Source organism: Cricetulus griseus, chromosome 4 (genome assembly GCF_003668045.3).
Source record: "Cricetulus griseus strain 17A/GY chromosome 4, alternate assembly CriGri-PICRH-1.0, whole genome shotgun sequence".
NCBI lineage: Eukaryota > Metazoa > Chordata > Mammalia > Rodentia > Cricetidae > Cricetulus > Cricetulus griseus.
The window spans coordinates 173,037,896-173,059,385 of NC_048597.1; the positions used below are offsets into that span (position 1 = coordinate 173,037,896).

At 45.7% G+C, this 21,490-nt stretch overlaps 1 pseudogene; it reads left to right on the top strand.

Moving 5' to 3' along the window:
- Positions 1-20,252: 20,252 nt before the first annotated feature.
- On the top strand, positions 20,253-20,502 carry LOC107978731 (annotated as a pseudogene).
- Positions 20,503-21,490: the final 988 nt, after the last annotated feature.

Consider the following 21,490-nt stretch of genomic DNA (forward strand, 5'->3'; position numbering starts at 1 on the left):
ACAGCTCAGGCTCAGAAGACTCCACTTGCACCTTTCCTGCCCAGAAACCTCTTGGTTTCTCTGACACAGTTCTCTATCGATCCTTCTCTATCTCTATCGATTGTCCCTCAATCTCTCCTTACAGGCTGACCCAACACATACCCACCCCTACCCCACAGCAGGTGCTTTCAGCTCTGATTCACACTCTGTCACACTGTCCTTGTACATTAGGTGCCTGGTGTTAGGAAGGGGCTGCATTCATCTCAGCCTGCTAGCCATTAGCCCAGGGATGCAGGATGTCCTGGGGATGCGGAGATGGATGATGGATAGGTGAGTGGATGTATGAATGGATATACTTAGCACTGCGCGCTAAGTTGTGCCCAAGAAAAGTGGATGGACTGTAAAGACAGTATTGAAGGTGACAACTCAGTCACACGTGAAGTGTGTGGGGAAGGAGGTGCTGTGACCTGGGAGAGAAGGACACAAACTACAGCAGAGCCAGGCCTGTGCTGTGACTGAATCCTGGCAGATGCTTTATACCCTGAAGACTCTGAAGTGGTGTTGGTTTTTGTTCACTTATTTGTTTTTTATCATCATGTCCAGTTATGGAAAGGGAAAGATGATCTCACAAAGCAGGCCACTAGAGGAAAGATGATTAGAAAAAATGGGAACACAGTGGGAGGAGAGAAAAGATTGCCAAGAGGGAGCAAGAATACAGGAGGGAGAAAAGGAGGAGATGGGTTAGAAAGAGAGAAAGAAAAAAAATGTTCATGAAATTCTGTTCAAAACCCTAACTGTGAGGCTGGGTAGATGGTTCTGTGAACAAAATACTTGCTACACAAGAGTGAGGACCAGAGTTTGGACTCCTGGATACCATATAAAAGATGGGCAGTTGTGATGGACTATAATCCCAACACTCAAGAGGTAGAGACAGGGGCTCCCATGGGGCAAGCGGGCTAACTAGACTAGCTGTTGAGTTCAACTAAGACTACCTTGATTAGTAAAGCAGAGAGCTGTTGAGGAAGACACTTAACACCAGCTTTGGGCCTCCACATGCATATATGTGCAATGCATCCGAATATAGCTGTGGTGTGTCACACACACACACACACACACACACACACACACACACACACACCACACAAAGAAAACAAATAAAATGCCCCCATAAACTCTAACTGTGAGGATGATAATGCTAAAAGCCCAAGTATGAGAGACAGTACTGCCACTTGGTGACTGAACAACTCTTTTCCTGCTTCTCTTCTGTTTGTCCTTGTGGTAACAGACACCTTCTGTATAAATTGGTTACAGTCACCTCTTGGGCAGAATTGATCTTGCCCTCTGCTGCCCCTTAGGCTCCTGTTGACACATTTTTGTATTTCTGGAACAGCCCAGGCTTCGACATGTGGCATCACTGACATCTCTTTGCCCATATGTCCCCTTTATAGAATTGGGGGTCCTCTTTATCTCTATTGGCCACTACTGAAAAATCACAAGTCTTGCCCTCAAGGGACTTGCAGTTTGAATGCTTGTTAGACAGAGTTAGTGCTTGTTACAAGGAGTTAAATGATAAACTGATTATCAGTAAGCCCCATACCCACACCCACACCCACACCCACACCCCATCAGTGATGAGCTGTAGTTCTAAAGTTCAAGGCCCAGCTCTACTGCTTCCTGGTTCTATGACTTCCATTCCTTCCTTGGTAAATGGGTACATTTTGACATAAAAATACCAGTCTATAAATTTGTCAAGATAATTAGATGAGCAAATGTTCAATGTCCTGTTTTGGTTCTGTTGCTGTGGTAAATACCATGACCAAAAGTAACTTGGGGAGGAAAGGACTTGCTTCAGTTTCCCACCATCTAGGGAAGTCAGGACAGGAACTCATGGCAGACACTGCAGAACAACACTACTTACTGGCTCATTCCCAGGCTCACCTTGGTTCACCTACGTTTCTTACACAGCCTAGAGTTGGTACTAGCCACAGAGGGCCAGGACCACCAACATCTCTTAGCAATCAAGAAAATGCCCTACATACCCATAGACCAGTCTGATGGAGTTGAGGTTACTTTTTCCCAGATGTGTCAAGTTAACAACCAATAAATGACTCTGCAAGAATCATTGTTCTTACTGTCATCATCTCTGTCCCCAGTACCTAAGCCTCACACCTTTTACCCAATAGGTCTTTATGGAAACATCAGTAAAAATGTTTCTTGTCTTTGGAGTTGAAGCTATTATGATCATAAACAGAGATTCTGTAAACTTCACAGTAGAATACAAACTGAAGCACAATCAAATGAGTTGGCAAGGAATTGGGAATACATGTTATTGTTCCGACGATCACACAAACAAACAAGACTGGTAATTCGGGATCTGAAATGTATCCCAAGAATGGTTACGGCTGCAGATGGCTGACTGGGGACTTTCCGAGTGAGGTGTGTGTGTAATTGAGCTGCTGGGTTGTGCACTTGGATGGCCGCTGTGCCCCACTCCCCACGCAGTGTGTGCTTCTGGAAGCCAGAGGGTGAAGGGATTGGTGAGGGCAGGAGCCCAGAGGAGGCCTTCTGAGGTGTAGTGGTTAGCAGTGAGGGCTCAGGGCTTCCATGGTGGAAGAAAGACCCAGAGGATAGGCTCTCTTCAGGATGCAGGTGTGCACCACAATGGGAGAGAAATTAGCGTCTCTAGGTTCAACACCCTACTACAACCTAATTGACACCAGGGACCAGCTCATATGGCCTTCTCAGTCGAAAAGGAGGATTGGGACATTTTCCCTCCAGTTCCTCCACAATGGAGGAACTTCTTCCCCTTGTTCTTAAAACAAAACAAAACAAAACTCTGTGTGTGTGTGTGTGTGTGTGTGTGTGTGTGTGTGTGTGTGTGTGTGTGTACATTAGAGTGTGTGCACGCAGACATATTCCACAGCTTGTATATAGAAGCAGAAAACAACTTGCAGGAGTCAGTTCTGTCCTTTTATGTAGGTCCCTGGAGTCAGACTCAGGTGGTTAGGTTTGTTGGCAAGACCTTTGACCTGCTGAACCATCTCCCTTTGCCCTTCTCTGGGTCTTCATGCCTTTCTTCTGGTATGACCTAGCAGATTCTCAATGTGTCTCCATGTAAATTCCAAATCCTCAACTCACCTCAGCCTATACACTGGCTGCACATGAGCAGGAGACCTCAAGTTCCTCAATACCCACGAGGAAATAGCCCTTGTTCCAGCCGCTTTTTCCAGTTCCTCTGACAGGTTGGAGTTCTGATTTGGAAGGGGGTTGAGGGAGCAATTCCAGCTAATAGGCCCCATCCTTTGCAGTCCAAGAGGTCTGTTTACCCAGAGCCCAGTTTTAAGAGGGCCACATGATTGAAGTCTGCTTTTGTCAGGAAATTCTCCTAGCCTCATAGTCTTCAGGTAGAAGTGGTCCCTGTATAATTGCAGTATGGTGTGGCCCCAGGGCACTTCAGCCATCATCCCTGTGCCTGTACCTCTCTGCTGAGCAGGGACCCTGGGGATCAGCTACTGGAAATGTGTCCTTGGTATTGTGCACAAAAGTATGGATCTGGTGACCTCAGATTCATACTTGTAGACACTGTTTCTACCTTGATTTCCTCTCAGGGTCAGTGTTCCTGTTTTTGTTTGTTTGCTTGTTTTAGATTTATTTTATATGCATTGGTATTTTGCCTGCATGTATGTCTGTGTGAGGGTGTCGGATCCCGGGGAACTGGAGTTACAGATAGTTGTGAGCTAGCATGTGAGCGCTGGGAATTGAACTCGGATCCTCTGGAAGAGCAGCTGTGTGTGTGTGTGTGTGTGTGTGTGTGTGTGTGTGTGTGTGTGTTGGGTGTCTTCATGAGTTTATATGTGACATTTAGGTTCAGGCTAGAAAAGGGTATTGGAATTCCTGGAACTGGAGCTACAGGTGGTTATGGGCCATCTGGTTTGGGTACTGGAAACTGATCCCGGATCCTCTGCGAGTGCAATATTGCACTCTTAACCTTTGCGCTACCTCTCCAACCCCTGTTCCTGTTTTTGTTTTTGTTTTTTTTGTTTTTGTTTTTTTTTTTGGTTTTTCGAGACAGGGTTTCTTTGGAGCCTATCCTGGCCTGTACTTGCTCTGGAGACCAGGCTGGCCTCGAACTCACAAAGACCCGTCTGCCTCTGCCTCCTGAGTACTGGGATTAAAGCCATGCGCCACCAACGCCTGGCTGTTTGTTTTTAATAAGAAATCCACAGAGTTTTTTATTTGCCCAAATTAACTTGTCAATATACTTGATAAACACTAATCACTGAACAAGCTGAGGTGACAGAGATGAACAAGGTACTACCCTGCCTTCCTCAGCTCACTGACTAGTGGAAAACGAAATCAGGCCAAGTGTCCTCCAGGGTTTGGTGAGTCTTAAGTGGAGATATGTTTGCTCTGGAAACATTGGGAAGGGGCATTACCTCAGCCTTGGGTCATGGGAGGTCACGGAACCACTTGGCACTGTAGTCCTAGAGCCGGCATAGACACCTAATACCTGGGGAGCCAAACCCATCAGCTCCATAGCAAAAGACAACTGCAAATCCAATTGTGCCAACGGTTCATTAAATGCCTCCAAAACGTTCTATTATGTGAAGCAGTCAACTGCATCTCCGCTCAACTCCTCCACGCTTACATATAAAATACACTTAATGTGGCATGTGGGTAAACTGAAAAGGTTTGATGTGATCAGGGCTGAGGTCATGGAGAAAATAGTGCTGGAGGCCTAGGACTGTCTCAGCACCAGCCTTGCCAGGGCGCAGAGGAGGAGGACCCAGATAAAGGTGTAGCAGATGCAGTCACATGGGTGGGGAACAGCGCCCCTACCCCCCCCCCCCCCCCCCCCGTCCTGGCAGGAAAGGAGAGCATTCTTAGGGAAATAGGGAAGTAGAGGGCCCAAGTGGCTGTTGGAAGTATGCGATGCTCTCCAGCTAAGCCCTGTGCTGAGGCCTTCCTATAGTTACAGAACTCCCAAGAGTATCTCAGCATCCTTCACATTCCAGTGCCCCCTGGGTGCCCCTCCCGGCCACCTCTGGATGCCACTGAAGGAAACTGCGCATCCCACATTTCACCGAGGTTTGTTTTCCCTCCAACTCCAGATGGCCTATCTGGGGACGACTGAGGCCCCTGGGTGCGGGCCGTTGCAGTTTTTTGATGAGCTGAGCACATATGGATACCCGAACATCTGGAGCGGCCATGTGCTGCTTGGGGCAGGCCAGCCCTGGTGAGCCAATCCAGGGGCCCCGGGGTGCTGGGAGGCAGCAGGGCCCAGCCAGTGAGCTCGGATAAATTATTCATGAACGAGTTATTTGTGGTGCAAGGGGTCCATCAGCTACTTTGATTAAAAGTCCAACGAGTAATGAATATGCAAACGCCAGCGACTGCTCCGAGCAACAGATTTGTCAAATTGTCTGTACTTCACCGAGATAAAGGAAAACCTCCCGGGGTCCCGAAATTGAAAAACCGCACCGTCAAATCTCAGCATTATCTTAATTATCAAATCTCCTTGGCCGTGCAAATACCCCCATGTGAAGCTGGAGCAGGGTGCTGACAAAAACTGGGAAAGAGTTATATATATTTGTCTCTAAAACAGGGGTTGGGGGGGGGGCTGGCTAAGTGAGAAACAGCTTAGCATGGAGCAGAAGAGATTTTAATTCACATGGTGACTCCGCAGCCATTTAATTATTTTAATTAGGCTTAATTAGTGGTAAATTTACAATGATATGCTTGATACCTGGCATTAAATCTTTCATGCATAAATGTTTTGTTAAAATGAGAAAAAAGGCAAGTGGCATTTCGCCAGCAATTACTGCCGAATGTTCTAATGAAGGATTAGGCTCTGCGGTGATTCATGAAGACAGGCGGGCACCAGACTTGTTTGTGAGGCACCCTCACCCCATAACTCATGCGTGCCTGCTGCACCCTGAGGCAGCCTTGTCGCTTCAGGGAGCACCTGTTTTGGGTGAGGGTTGGGGAGGTGGGGGTGGAGGGGTGGGCTTTTGGCTTAGAGCCTTGAGGGTCTCGGTGGAGTGGCTGGAGGAACTCCAAGCTGGTGTGTGTGTGTGTGTGTGTGTGTGTGTGTGTGTGTGTGTGTCTGTCCAGGGAGTCAGCTGTCACACAGCAGGGTGACTGTGAGCTAGGTAATGTGAGTGCCTGAGACTCTCTGTGCCTTTCTTGCTGGTCTGGGCCTGCAGAGCAGACATGCAGGTAAAGATAATGGGAAGGGCTGAAAGGTACCTTAGGTCTTGCTCCGCAAGGCTGGGGTGCAGCTTAGGCTCCCAAGGGGTAAAGTTAGGGCCTGCTGCATTCTGAGCAGCACCCAGTCATCCATCTGTGACCCCTTGCTCCTTTCCAAGACCCAGAGACTGCCCTGTTTCTGAAAGCTGAGGCCCTCACTAGGGAAGGAGGCCTGTTCCCTGTTCCCAGCTCTTAGCTCCCAGCCCTTAGCTTCAGCTTCCCCAATTCCCCTAATAAGAAACATAGCTTCCATATGGACCAAGACCGTGGTGCCAGAGCTAGTCAGAGTAAGCCAGGTGGACAGAGGAGAGGAGCCAAGGACATGAGTGGAGAGTGAAGGACTCAGCTAGCACTGCTGTACACCCCTCCCATTACAAGCACCCTGCCCCCACACACTGACGCCATCTTTGTCATTAGTCAGAGGTCCTGAATTCACCCAGGGCCACTTTATGGATCTCTCTACATCTTGGAACTTGTACTGGTTCCTCCTGATGTGTTCTAATCCCAAGGAAGAAGGAAGAAGCCATGCCCCATAGGTCAATGGCTCTGTCTGCAAGCTCTGCCTGCTGCCCCAGTGCTCAGGCCAGCACTTGATCTGTAATCACCTCCTCTCCAGCCTCCTCAACACTTGCTCCCCTCTCATTAGCTCAGACTCCTCGGGAGTTCCTGGCAAATGCCTTTGCCCCTGACTTAGCAGCCTCCCTGGAGAGCTCTGGTCTTGTACTTAGGTCTACTTTGCATTTATAGTCTACAGGGTTACACTTCTTGGTTTTGGCCTTTTCGTGGTTTCTTGGAATTTTCTGCCCCAGCTGTCTTTGCCTTACAAGAGGTGTGACTACCAGGAATGAGCCCTGTTTAAAAAAGTATTGCTTAAAAACTTTTTACTCACAGCTGGGCATTGGTGGTGCACGCCTTTAATCCCAGCACTCGGGAGGCAGAGGCAGGCAGATCTCTGTGAGTTCAAGGTCAGCCTGGTCTCCAGCCTGGTCTTTGGAGCCAGGATAGGCTCCAAAGCTACACAGAGAAGCCCTGTCTCAAAAAACCAAAAAAATTTTTTTTCACTCCTTTTAAACAAGTATTTGTACTACCATGTGGATATTTCTCTCTTCAGTGCAGTCACCACTACATCCACAAGGATGGTCCTTCTGTGATGGGAGATACTTGCTTGGTGCTGTTTCCCAATTCACATGTCTAACACAGTGCCTGGTACACACAGGGCCTGCAAGGATTCTTTGTTGAGTTAATGAATGAGTAAATGCTACACAGTACGTACAATCGTTTCTCCACAGGAAAACATTCAGGGATCATAAAATGTTCCTATTGCTATAGCTAAATACTTGACGTTGGGTAATAGATAAAGAATAGAGTTTATTTAGCTTGTAAGTCTGGAGGTCTGAGAGCATGGCTCTGATTCTGGAGAGCCCCATGGCAAATAACATCACCCCCGAGGGAATGCATGTGACAGGGAGAGATTATATGGCAGGACAAGAAGCAGAGAGGAGGGAAGGGCTCTTCCTGATTGCTCTCTCTCTTCTCTAGCTCTTTCAGACTCACTGCAGTCTGTGAGAATCGCATTAATCCACATTGCAGGTCATGTCTCCAGTGATGTAATCACCCCCCCTCCCATTAGACTCTGCCTCTAAAACCATCACACTGAAAAACAAGTTATCTATATATGAAACTTGGGGGGACTTGCACTTAAACCACAGCAGGATTTCATCTCTAAGAATTTCCTGGGGCTATGGCTCTCAGACTCAGGAAAACACACACATACATTCACACACACGCATACTCATGCACTGGTGGGGAAAGTGTATATATACTTGTAAATAATTCTAATATCCCAATAGAGAAACCATTGATGCCCATGATAACACCCTATATTAACCTGATGCCTTTGGTGGGATTCAGAACCGAAGTCATCAGGTCCCAGATTTTTCATAAGACTTTTTATTGATTTTTACAAAACATTTTATTGATTCAATCTCATTCCTCATTAGATTAGTCTCTTCATCTTTTTCTACTTCTTCATAGTTGGATTGGATAGGCTTATATTTTTAGGGGTTTACCCATCTCTTTGAAGTTTATTAGTGTGTATTTGTTAATCTCTCTCTCTCTCTCTCTCTCTCTCTCTCTCTCTCTCTCTTTCTCTCTCTCTCCCAGTCATAATATCCTCTTTTTATAATGAAAGGGAGTCTAGTTCCTTTTCTTTTCTTAGTCTGGCTAACAGCTTGTCCCTTTTGTCTGGGGAGATGATTCAGTCAGTCAAGTGATTGCTACTCAAGCAAGAGGGCCTGAGTTCAATTCCCAGCACCAGTGTGAAAACCTGGGCTGGTGGCGGACATGGCCTATTTGAATCAGCAAGCCATTCAGTGAGACACCTTGTCTTGGAAACCAAAGTGTACAGACAGAGATTGGGGAAGACAACTGACATTGACCTCTGACCTCCATGTACAAGCCCAGCCCCCCACACTCATCCTAATTTATCATTTTGATGAACCTTTCTGTTATTCCCCTGGTTTTTATTTTACAAATCTCTGCTTCAGGAGTTAGTGTTTCCTCTGCTAACTTTGGCTCAGTTTATTCCTCTTCCTGTTCACTGGGGTGCAAGGTTGGGTTGTTTGAAATCCCTTTCTGCTTAGTGCAGGGTTTCCTTCTCTAGTCTTCCCTCTAAGAACTGCTTTTGCTGAGTCCACACATTTTGTTATTTTGTGTTTCCATTTCCCCTTGTCTCAACATTTTTTTTTTCTACTTGGTTTTCTTTTTGACTCCTTGGTTGTCACAGCGTGTTGCTTAGTTTCCACTATTTTCACGTTTTCTGCTTCCTTCCTGTTGCTGATATCTCATTTCATGCTTTTTCTGGGTGTGTGGTTTCACTGCAGCAAAAAAAAAAAATATATATTCGACATGATTCCAACCTTCTTAGGTCTGCTGTGGCTTGCTTTCTGGCTGAACACGTTTATCCTGGAGAACACATCATGCCTGTGAGAGGAGAGTGGGTTCTGTTGGAGTGGTGGAATGAATGCTCTTCATTTAGTCCATTTGGTGTCTAGCTTTGTTCAAGTCCACTGTGTCCATGCTGATTTTCTTTCTAGATGATGTAGCCATTTTTTGATAGGGGGCGTCTGTGTATATGTATTCCATTAAAATGCACAAGTCTTAATGTAGCTCAATTGACAGAATACTGGCCAAACAAGTAGAAAGTCCTGGGGTTGTACCAGCTGCAGTGGCACACAACTGTAATCTAGCTTTTGGGAGGTGGAGGTAAGAGGATCAGAAGGTCATCCTCAGCTATATAGTGAGTTCAAGGTCAGCCTGAGCTTCATAAGACCCTGTCATAGAACAACAAAATAAAAATTCATTTATTGATACTTAAGATCCAATGTATCACAAGGTGATGCCTTTAGGAACTGATTAAGTCATGTTAGAATTGGAACACATGATTGTATAAGAGGTCTGCAGGGAGCTGGATATGGTCCCTTTCTACCTTTTACAATTTAGTTTGAAAGGGCTTAAACCTCTGGGACTTCCACAGAATACTCCCTTAGCACCCTTTTCATATCCTGTGGCTGGCACAACTGTACACCAAGAATGTTGGGTCCTTGTGAGGAGCCAAGAAATCTTAAATAAATGTGTAAACAGCCGATGACATCCTGAGTGAATGTGTATTGATGACTCAGGGTACAACCTTGTTAAGGACCCTGTTGTGGGATATTTATACACTGTGTGAAGATGGATTGCTGTGATTAGTTTAATAACGAGCCAAATGGCCAATAGTTAGGCAGGAAGTATAGGCAGGACTTCTGGGCAGGGAGGGGAAGTAGGAGGAGAAACTGAGTCAGGAAACACAGAGAGAAAAGAGGAGTTGCAAGAAGAAAGGAAGGTAATGCCACATGACAGAACACAGCTTAATAAAAGCAGGTTAGTTTAAGTTATATGAGCTAGTGGGACAAGCCTAAGTTAAGGTTGAGCTTTCATAATTAATACTAAGTCTCCATGTCATTATTTGTGAGCTGGTGGCCCAAAGAAAAATCCAACTACAAGCTTAGGGTCTGGAATATTCCTTCAAAAGCAATGGACTAGACAGTGTGTATTGTATCTATCATTACCAAGGAAGAAGCACGATGTTTTCTTCTTGTGGGTCCTGGAGTTGGTATATTATATATTCAGGAACATGGCTTTGATTCATCTACCATATAACATGGAAGACTGCTTCCTTTAAATGAATATGGGTGAGTGGTACCAATATTTGAAACATGTCTCTGTCAGACCCTAAGGAATTAGAAGTATTAATATAAGATGCTATGTGGGATTTAGGGAAATACCAATAAGAAATCAAAAAGTAGACACATAGGATTTAAGAGCAACAAAACTCCTTGCATAATTTTGGGCCACTTGTGATCACAACTGCCTCTTAGGAACTGGGTTTTAATTAGATATGGTGGCACACACCTGTTATCTCAGCAATCAGGGGGCCGAGGCAAGAAGATTTTGAGTTCAAGGTCTTTCTGGCCTATATAGTTCAAGACTGAGTGTCAGATATGTGTAGTGATCTTGACTCCAAAACAAAAACCAGGGCTGGAGCGATAACTCAGCAGCTAAAGAACACTTGTTGCTCTTGCAGAGAACCTGGGTTTGGTTCCCAGAACTTGCACAGTGGTTCACAACCATCCGTAATTCCAGTTCCAATGATACATCCAACAATACCCTCTTCTGACTTCTGTGGGCACCAGGCATGCATGGGTATATATGTAGGCAAAATACACACATAAAACAAAAAAAATTAAAATCTTTCAAAAAGAAAAATAAAAGTATCCAAAAAGTTCACATAAAAAATTTTGAAGATTTTTAAAGATTAAATATGTTTAAAGAACCAAGTTTCATTAGACTTGTCTAGTCATAAGAAGTGGACAAGAGGCCAGACAGTGGTGGCACATGCCTTTAGTCCCAGCACTTGGGAGGCAGAGGCAGGTGGATCTCTGTGAGTTCAAGGCCAGCCTTGTCTACAGAGGTGGTTACAGGATAGCCAGAGCTACACAGAGAGACCCTGTCTCAAAAAAGAAAGAAAGAAAGGAAGAAGAAAGAAAGAAAGAAAGAGAAAGAAAAAGAAATAAAGGCAAAGAAACAGGCAAGTGCCAAGTGGTGCTTGTACATGACTTTAATCCTAGCACTCAGAAAGCAAAGGCAGGCAGATCTCTGAGTTCCAGACCAGCCTGATCTACAGAGTGAGTTTCAAGAAAGATATCCAGGGCTGTTACACAGAGAAATCCTGTCTCAAAAAACCAAATACATACACACATACAAAATAATTAAAAGGAGTGCTCAAGAGGATTTTGGGCCCTCATAGAGACAGATCAAGCGACCTTTTGTGTCCAGAGCTGCCTCTTAGGAACTGAGTTTTAAGTGGACATGGTGGCACGCATCTGCAATCCCTGCGCGAATCCATTATTAGAGGAAATGAGGTCCAGCAGGTGACAGGATGAAGAAGCTACATGAGTAGGAGGCTCAGACTCCATTTCTTTCCCTGATTTGCATTGGTGTGTCATGGACCCCGCTCTTGCCCTCACCTCTATACCCAGTACTTAGACTCAGCTGAGGGAGAAGAAGAAAGTTCATTTTGGTTCACAGATGGATCAACTTGAGATACAGACATGACTGACAACTGTTTGCTATTGTGTAACAACCTAACTGAAATCAAGCTGTGGGAGATCCCCCAGTGGACAGAGCTGTAGGCCGTGCAGCTGGCCATCATTTTATGTAGAGAGAGCTGACCCATGACAAAAATACATACAGATTCACTCAGGTCAGTGGTCATATTCCCAGAGGTAGAATTGATGGCTCTGAGATCCCCCGGGGCAGGGGCAGAGAGGCCCTACCTGTCACCACTCCTAGTGATCCATGTAAGGAGGTTCCTTGAAATTTTAGGCCCAAGCCTGAAATAGGGGGAGCAAGCTTCCACCGGGGACACCATGAGGATTCCATTAGTTCGGAGACTGTGACCTGGTCACTCTGGGACCCTTGAGTCAAGAGCCCAGCAAGTGAAGTAAGTTGGAAGTCACCCTTGTGGCAGGAGGGCTGAACAGTGTCTATCAAGATGCAGTAGGCTATTCTTACAAACTGGAATTGGGGAAGAGGGTAGCTGCAGTCAGCTGATACACATATGTGCCTTTGATTTCAGCAAGTAACGGATGAGTTGCTCAAAGAGGGCGTGATGACATGGGCTCAGGTTCCTCTGGGACAAGGGTCTGGGACACTCTACCATGCTGCTTACAAGGCCCTGCGAAAACTCTCCTCTAAAATGAGGAGTGGAAAACACAGCTGAGGTTTGTCACTTTGGCTCAGCCTTGACTTCAACTTCATTGCGGAGGAGTCAGGTTTTGCTAACTTTCCCCAGCAAGTACTCAGAAGAGACCATCCAGAACCCCCAAACACTATATTAAAGGATGTTTACCAGAGTCATAATGGGGTGTACTGGGTGATGGCTATGGAGTGTCACCCATGTTTTCCTTGCAGGAGTGGGATTCCAATTCCTTCAGCTTTCTGGGGGATTCGTGACTCTCTTGCCTTGTGTCTCACTCAGCCTCACTCTTAGCTAAGGAGATACTTTTTGACAACGTCACTCTCTCTGAAGCAGACACTCCAAAAAATTATTATACATAGGCTTTTCAAGAACATGTATATCATACTCTGAAATATCCCCACACCCTGATATACCCCCTTTGCACCCCCTATCCTATTAGTTCTTCTTGCTCCCCTTGGTGATTTTGCTCTATTTGCATGACATCTGTACATAATAACTTCTAAAATTAATTTATTTTTATTTTATGTACATTGGTGTTTTACCTGCATGCATGTCTGTTCGAGGGTGCCAGATCTTGAGTTACAGACAGTTGTGGGCTGCCGTGTGGGTGCTGGGAATTGAACCTGGGTCCTCTGGAAAAGCAGGCAGCGTTCTTAACTCCCGAGACATCTCTCTAGCCCCATGTACGTACATAATGCTGTGTATCTGTTTAAACTCCAGGACTCACAAATGAGAGAAAACATGAAATATTTGTCTTTCTGAATCTGGCTTAATTTGCTTAATTATCTTCAGTTGCATCTCAAAATAAAAATTGTCATCAAATGGCATTGTTCAGAGGAGGAGAAAGGGGTGTGTATGTGTGCCCAAGGATAAGCATGGAAGAGAGGGAGAGGAAGGGAAAGTGATTGTTTGATGGATTAATTATGAGTATAAAAAGTTCAAAGCCTTGAAGGAAGATTATAGATTAAACCTGGAAGCTTTTTAATGGAGGATCTGGGGAGAAGAGACCATCCAGAACCCCAAAGACTACATTAAAGGATGTTTACCAGAGCCATAATGGGGTGTACTGGGTAATGGCTATGGAGTGTCACCAAAGTTTTCCTTGTAGGAATGGTATTCTGATTCCTTCAGCTTGCTCAGTGGGTTAAGTGCATAGAGGACAAGTGTGAGGACCTGAGTTGGAATCCCTTTGTACATGCCAGGTGGGCTTTGCAGCCTTCCTGTAATCCCAGCACTCAGAAAATCAAAACAGGAGACCCCTGGAGTAAGATGGCTGGCTAGACTAGCTGAACTGGCCATGCCAAGTCCAGCAAAGGACCCTGTGTTAAATACATAAAGTGGAGAACAGTCACAGGTGCACACAATACATACACACCCAAAAGGAAAAAGGGTTTTAGATCAAGATACAAAAGCATAACCTTTTTACTTAGAAGTATGACATTAAATATAAGAAGAAATAGCTAAAACCCGGAAATGGATGGCTCTAAACTTTGAAAACTCAGGACTGAGGAGGGCAGAGGAGCAGCAAAGCTGGTACTAAAAAAAAAAAAAAAATTAAAAAATCTTGTGTAATAATTTGACAGCTGAAATTATAACACTCAATGAGCTCATTAAAAATGCAAATTAAAATTTAAAAATTAATTACAATGGGATTTGAAATCTGAAAACCCTGGGATAAAGGCTTAACTCCTTCATTTAGTTCCAGAGTCACCCTAGGGAGGTGCCTCAGTTTCCCCATCTATCAGCTGCTTTGACAGGCTGTCCAGGTCATTAAGAGCAAGGCTGGCTTCCACCTGGAAGGCCTAGACCCACCAGGAGACCACAGCCAGGAGTGGCTTTACCCCTGCCTGGGCTTGGCCAACTGAGAGTGACTGCGGGTTATGCACTTTTCACAGCTGTGCTCAAAATGGCACATCCCTCTGGTTGTGAAGGCTTTGCACGTCTCCTCCTGAGACAGATTGTCTCATCAGAAATACCAACATATCTGGATGATCTGCTAAACCAGCTACCAGCTAAATTTGCTGCCTCCCAAAATAGTTCTGGGATATCTCTAGGACAGGCCCAGCCCCAAACACATTCATGAAGGCAGCCAAGACTGAATCCAGCACTCCCACACCCTCTGGGCCTGCTGCTCTGCTGCTCGGCTGCTCTCCAGCCCCCACCCCAGGCACCCAAGTACCCTCATTCCCAGCCCTCCACTGGCTCTCCCTTGAGGAGGGACTTAAAGCCTCACCACACCCCAGGGATATATCATTGGCCAGCAGTGTCTTCTATCTAACTATCCATTTCCTAGGAAGATGCACATTCTAAAGTGCAGCCAAGTATTAAGTTAAAGAAGATAAATTCTAGTGGTGAATTGGTGTAGCAACTAGACATTAAGGAAAGATATTTTGGGATGTGATGACACCCAAGCTCTTCTAAAATTGTATCACGTACATAAATACAGTTGGAACGTCTATTTCCACACAGAGGCAGCCATCTGACAGGCCTTGTTCTGAGGCCCCAGATAGCTCCCATGGTCAGGAGCCCTAGTCCTCTACAGGGTTCTTGCATGGAATCTACACAGACTGCCCCCCTGGTGCAGGAGACTCCTTCCCAGCATTCTTTGCCCATGGACACTCACTTTTTTTTGACCCCAGAAGAGCCTCTTTTGGTTCATGTTAGAAAAATCTTCCTCTAGCCTGTTTGAATCTTGTCTTCCCCCATTTCCATTCACTGGTTCTCTTTCCTCCCACTAAAACCAGAGAAAATACAAGTAGAAGCTCTCTCCCAGGGGTAACCCTGTGTGACATGAAGGTATTGTTTCCTTCACTGTTTTCCAAAGTGTGTTCTACCAAGCACCTCATTCCGGGATACTCCTGAGAGTGTGATGAAATGGTTAGGTGGTCAAACCAGTCTGGGGACTGCTGAGCTGGCTGAAGTCATACCCTATGTCTTTGCTGCAGGTCTTTGGGGGCCTATGTCAAGGTAATGAATGCACCAAGCCTCACTCTCAGAATGGATCTGGCTGCTATTCAGAGCATGTGACCTTAGAATCTCTTGTTGGGTGTCCTATGGTATTAGCCTTGGTAGAACCCACTTGTACAAGTAGCTTTGGAGTGGGCATGTCTGGTGTTCAGAGGTCAGCATCCAGGAACTCAGCAGCCAAATGGTCACATTCCCTTCAGCTCTGCATCCAGGGACATCACATGGATTCCTTGAGACTGGCTACACTGTGAGGGTTCACACTACAGAAATGGACTGTTTGTCACTTTTTCTGTCTCTGTGACAAACCAACCAGGAAAAACAACATGGAAGAAAGACTTATTGGGTCCTTCATGGCGGGGGTGGGGGTATGACAGAGCAGCTCACATGGTGGTGGCCAGCAAGCAGAGAGGAGTATGTTTGTGTCAGTAAGCTTTCTCCTTTGTCCCTTGTTGTTCTATCCAGGCTGCAGCCTGTGGGATGTTTCTACCCCACCCAGGGTGGGGCTTCCTTCCTTCATTAATCCTTTCTGGAAATGCCCTTGAGGACACTCAGGTGTGCTTTAGATGAATCCCCTAGGCACTTCCCAGTCAGCCAGGTTGGCAATCAAACTGCTCCATCTCACTGGCCAGCCAGAGGGTTGTGCTCCCAGAGAGCTGCACTGAGACTCTGACCTGATGTCATCACTTGAGCCACGAGACCATAGACCTGGCTCATCCCTCCTCACTATGATTTGAATAAATGAAAACAGGATTCCGGGGATTAGCCTCCAAATGCTCTTCAATACTGTAGGCTACAATCTCCAAGTCATTTACTGCCCCGGTGGCTGCTGAAGCCCAAATGACCTCCATGAGGTAGATCAATGCTGCTTTCAAACAGAAGTCTCTGTTTCTCAGAGGGGACACCAACCTCCAGAAGTGGCCTGGACAGTTGGAGCTTGTAGTCACAGAGCACTCATGCAGGGACCAAGAGCATGCAGATGGCACTGACTTTGGGACAAGGTTGGCCTTCCCAAGATTCTCAAGATGATCTTGTGGCTGCTATAGTTACTCCTGCCTATCACAAACTAGACATAATGGATGAGTGAGATATCCAGGATCCTTGATGTAATATGAATCCTACCTATCCTGTGACCTTGAGAAAAATCAGTTTCCTTATCCATAATATACAATAAATAACAACACTTAGCTATATGGTCGTTATCAGAATTAAATGAAAAAGCATGTGTGAGAAACATAAGCTACTGCCTGGCCCACAAGTGCTCAGCAGTGGGCAGCCGCCGTAAGCATGGAGTTACAATCATGGCAACATTCCTTTCTCTTGTTGTAGACGTCACTGATGCCCTGTCCACAGCCTCTTTGCCAGTTCTCCTGATCCCCAGCTGCTGGGAATGAGAGATGCTAATGGTGCACAGCTGCTGGTCTAATTCCTTTCTGTTGCTGTGATTAAAAAGAAATGACCAAAAGCAACTTGGGAAGGAAAGGGCTTACTTGGCTCACTCTTCCAGACCACAATCCATCATTAAGGGAAGTCAAGGCAGACACCTGGAAGCAGGATCTGTGCCCAAAGGAATGGTGATGCCCACAGTGGACTGGGTCCTCCTCTAGGCAATTCCTCAACTTTGGCCTCTCCTTTCAGAGGACTCTAGGCTGTGGCAAATTGACAAGAACCACCAGGACTGCTATCCTCAGAAACATTCCTTGAAGCAGAGAGAGGTTGCTTCCCAGGGGATACCTGACAGGTATTTCACTCATCCCATCATCTATCAGATGGGATACAAAAGCTTTGCTTCATGGTGGACATCTCTGTGATGCTATTTGGGTTTAGAAGTCAGCCTTGAATCAGGATGATGCTAGGTGCTACTGAAACCATCTTTGTTTAGTCTCGTCTCCTGAAATCCTTCACTTTCTTACCATTTTCACTGTGGACACCCCTCAATCGAGTGCTTCTAAGAACTCTGACCCCGAATTAACTGTAGCCCAGTGTCTTAAGTAGAGACTTATGATGGAGCTGAGAAGGCAAGCATATTGGTCACTCCTGCTCTAGGTCTTACCCTCATTTTGTCTTGGTGGAGGATTGTAGAAAGAAGGGCTTAGAATGAAGGACCAAGGGCCAAGCAAACAGCATTTAGCAAGAGGAGAAGCAGGAAGAGAGGAGATTGGACAGAAGGACTGAGAAGAAAATAGCTCAAAGGACAAGGCCAAGATATTCAGCCTTGCTGGAGAATGCCCAAGTCTTGAGTAAGGACCCAGTCTCCCAACACTAAGACAGCCTCTCTGCAGCAGCTGTGGGAACAGGTGAGAGGGCAAGTCCTAGCCTATACGGCAAGGAGCAAATGTTCACCTTTCACACACCAGGCGGCAGCTGTGCCTTACACCTGTTGTTTCAGCTTGTCAAGCATCTGCTTCCTTCTACTCTGATGTGATAGCCCACGGTTGGGGTGGACCTTATATGCTGATGTGTCCCTTGATGGGTGACCAAGTCCTTCTGATTGGTCAAAGACACATGGCCCAAATCAGTTCTCTTGTCTCAGGAATTTTCTGTTCTCCCCCTTCCAGTCTGTGAATTTCCGTCTGTGAAAGCCTGGGATTGCTTGGGGTGATGGATGTCACCACATAGAGAAAACTGCCCAAGGGATGAGGCCAAGACAGATGGAACTTCAGACTTCTGAGCCTGGCAACATGACCCTTAGAAGATTTTCTCGTAGAAAATTACAGAAAAATACATAGAAACGGGGATGGGGAGATGGGTGAACTGCCTGTTGAGCAAGTGTGAGGACCTGAGTTTGATTCCAAGAATCCACTTTAAAAAGCCAGGCAAAGCTGTGTGCTTGTAATCCTGGCACTGGGAAGGTAGAGACAGGCAGATCCCTGGGGCTTGCTGACCATCCAGTCTAGCCTATTTGGTGAGTTCCAAGTCAGTGAAAGGCCTGTCTCAAAAAGCTAGGAGGATGGCATCCTGAAGACGACAACTAAAGTGGCTTACACACTGCATATACATCCTCCAATCTACACACAAGCTTTGAATCCTTGTATGGCTTGGGGCCTGGAAACCTGACTAGGGCTGTAGAGGGAATGAAGGCAGGACAGACACACACAGGCACAGAAAAGCTGGAATCAGGTAGTCTGGGCCCTCAGATGGGCAAACTGCAGTACCCTGGAAGCTCAGTGTGTTTACTACATAAAGTCAAACAGGAAAGGCAGGGTTATTGCACACAGCTGAATAAGGAGGCAAGGGTTGTGACATCCAGATAAACAAGGAGGCAGAGTTATTGTATACAGCTGACCAAAGAGACAGATCTAGTTAATCTCCATAGGAGCTGTCTTCAGGCAGTAAACATCTGGGCGGGGGACTATGGCAGACATTTCCTGCACACACTGAAGGTCTTGCCATTCATCTGAGCTTTGCCAGGGATGTCTTTGTCACTTCTATGGGTCTGAGGCATGGTGGTCCTTGAAGGGACTATGCTCATGTCAACAACACACATTCAGGACTTCACTTGCTCTCCACACACATGAACACACACAAATTGCATCATTAGAGATGCGTAGTGAAGAGAGCAAAATGCAGAGCATTTGTTGTGTAATTTGGGTTAGAGCTATCCTAGGATAATGGCAGCCAGCCTCATCTTGGAACTTAAGAGTTGTGTTTCTGCCTGGGAGCAAGAGCTGAGGTTTTGAACCTGTGCTGGGATTGAAGTGAGAGCCACGTATGCAGGTGGGATCACTCAAGCACCAAGCACACAGAGGGTAGACCGAGTCTCGGTACACAGAGACATCAATAAAGCTGCCCACTTCAGCCCAAATTCCGGTGTGTGTGTGTGTGGGGGGGGTGTGTCTCTGTTGACACTTTACAATTCCAGTCTGTCTTGTGAAGGGTTGGGATGCGTCATGATATTCACTGCTGCCATGGTCTGAGACTCCTTAAAATGTATAAAGTAACAGAAAAAGATACTAAGATGGATTAGAATTGGGCAGAAGCAAACAGACAGTTTGCCAACACCCGGAATGCTCCCCACATGTAAAGCTCTGGCGTCAAAAGCAGCCACAGAGTCTTGTATAACAAAATACATAAGCACTCTACTCACCACCAGACCCAAAAGGAACCAAGTTAGATGCAAAACCCCTGTGGTTATGAGAAGCTCAGGCAGAAGAAATACTTAGTTTATAAAGATAAACTAAAGTGAGTAAACACATAAAAGGAGGAACCAACCACAGGAGAAGGAACACAGTGGCTGAAAAAGGGCTCAGGGCTAACAGCGCTTGCTGCTCTCAGAGGATCTCAGAGGACCTGAGTTCAGTTCCTAGCACCCACATCAGCTGGCCCTCTTCTGACCCCTGTGGGTACCTTTACACATGTACACACACACACACACACAGAGAGAGAGAGAGAGAGAGAGACAGACAGAGAGAGAGACAGACAGAGAGAGAGACAGAGAGAGAGACAGAGAGAGAGACAGAGAGAGAGACAGAGAGAGAGACAGAGAGACAGAGAGAATGTGTGTGTGTGTGTGTGTGTGTGTGTGTGTGTGTGTGTGTGTTCCTGCCATGCAGCAATGGGGTCCTGGTAGAAGCTGAGGTTTGGGGAAGCTGTAGAGGCCTGAAAAGAGATTGCAACATTGACTTTAAACTTCTATATCTCAGCACAGGAGGCATCAGATTGATGAATGACTTACCATTTTGGACCTGGTTAAATCCGGTGGATAATCTTGTGAATTGCTCATAGCTCACTGGGTCTGGCTCCTAGCGTTGATTTCAATATGCTGTGAAGAAAGCCAACACACCTGGAGCACAAGCTCCGTGACATTGAAGAGTTTTAGAGCATTGGAAAAGACATGGAGACCTGTAAGAAAAAGAAGATGTGGAAGGGGTAAGAGCCAGTGATGGAGAAGAAGGAGCTGCTGGGCTCATCAGTGACCCTAAGAGCTGGGAACAAATGATTAACGATTGAATTGCTTATAAACCCCAACCAACAACTGCACATCTCAGTTTGGAATCTTAGAGTTTTAGAGATGGAATGGGATAAAATGATGGCAGAAATCCACAGCTGATTTAGAAAATTAAGTGTGTACAACCAAGCAGAATGTTCTTTGTCTCCTGCAGGGAGCAATAACTTCTGTGTGAAACTACTGCTGTTCAACCTTTCTGACAAGCTAGAAGCCAAATTCTGGCTTGCTCATGGAAAATTGGGCTGTAGAAAGCTTACCTGATTTTTATTTTAAAAAATAAATATTTTTTTGGAAAAAAATGGGATTAACTAGAAATGAAATAAGGAATGACACACAAAAGTAGATGAATTAAAGAATAGTTTAGACACAATTCAAGAGAGAATGAACAGACATGGAAAGATATCTGAGGGAAATAGTTTGGAGAGAGTTAAGGACACGGAGATATAAAAGAACAGGGAAGGCTGGGTAAGAACCGCCTTCACCACACGCTTTCAACATCCAACGGGAGTACTTCAGGGGGAAAGGACAAAGAACATGAAAACCAAGTATGCCTCAGAATTATTGATTAACATTAACTCCCAAGCTTAGGAGTATAGACAGCCCTGGTCTGGACAAATAAAACTAAATTAGACCCTTGAACATTACACACTGTATTAACACTACATAGCACCATAGACAATAATAACTTATCTTTCTCCAAAAACTTCAATTACAATTTATTTATTTTTCATTTGTGTGTATGTGTAAGGGCATATGTGAGCCACAGCATGAGTGTGGGGGTAAAGGGCAACTTGTAGGAGTCAGTTCTCTCCTCCCACCATGTGGGTCCTGAGGCTCAAACTCAGGTTGTCAAGCTTGACAGCAAGCACCTTTTACCCACTGAGCCATCTCACCAGCCCTGAGAATACATACATACATACATACACGGGCACATACATCCACCTTTGTTGATAAACATTCTAAACAACTTAGTAAAAAACTTCATTTTGAGCTGTTAGAAGTGAAGAAATGGGGTGTTGCCATGTACACTCCTGTTAAAGGATATCTTG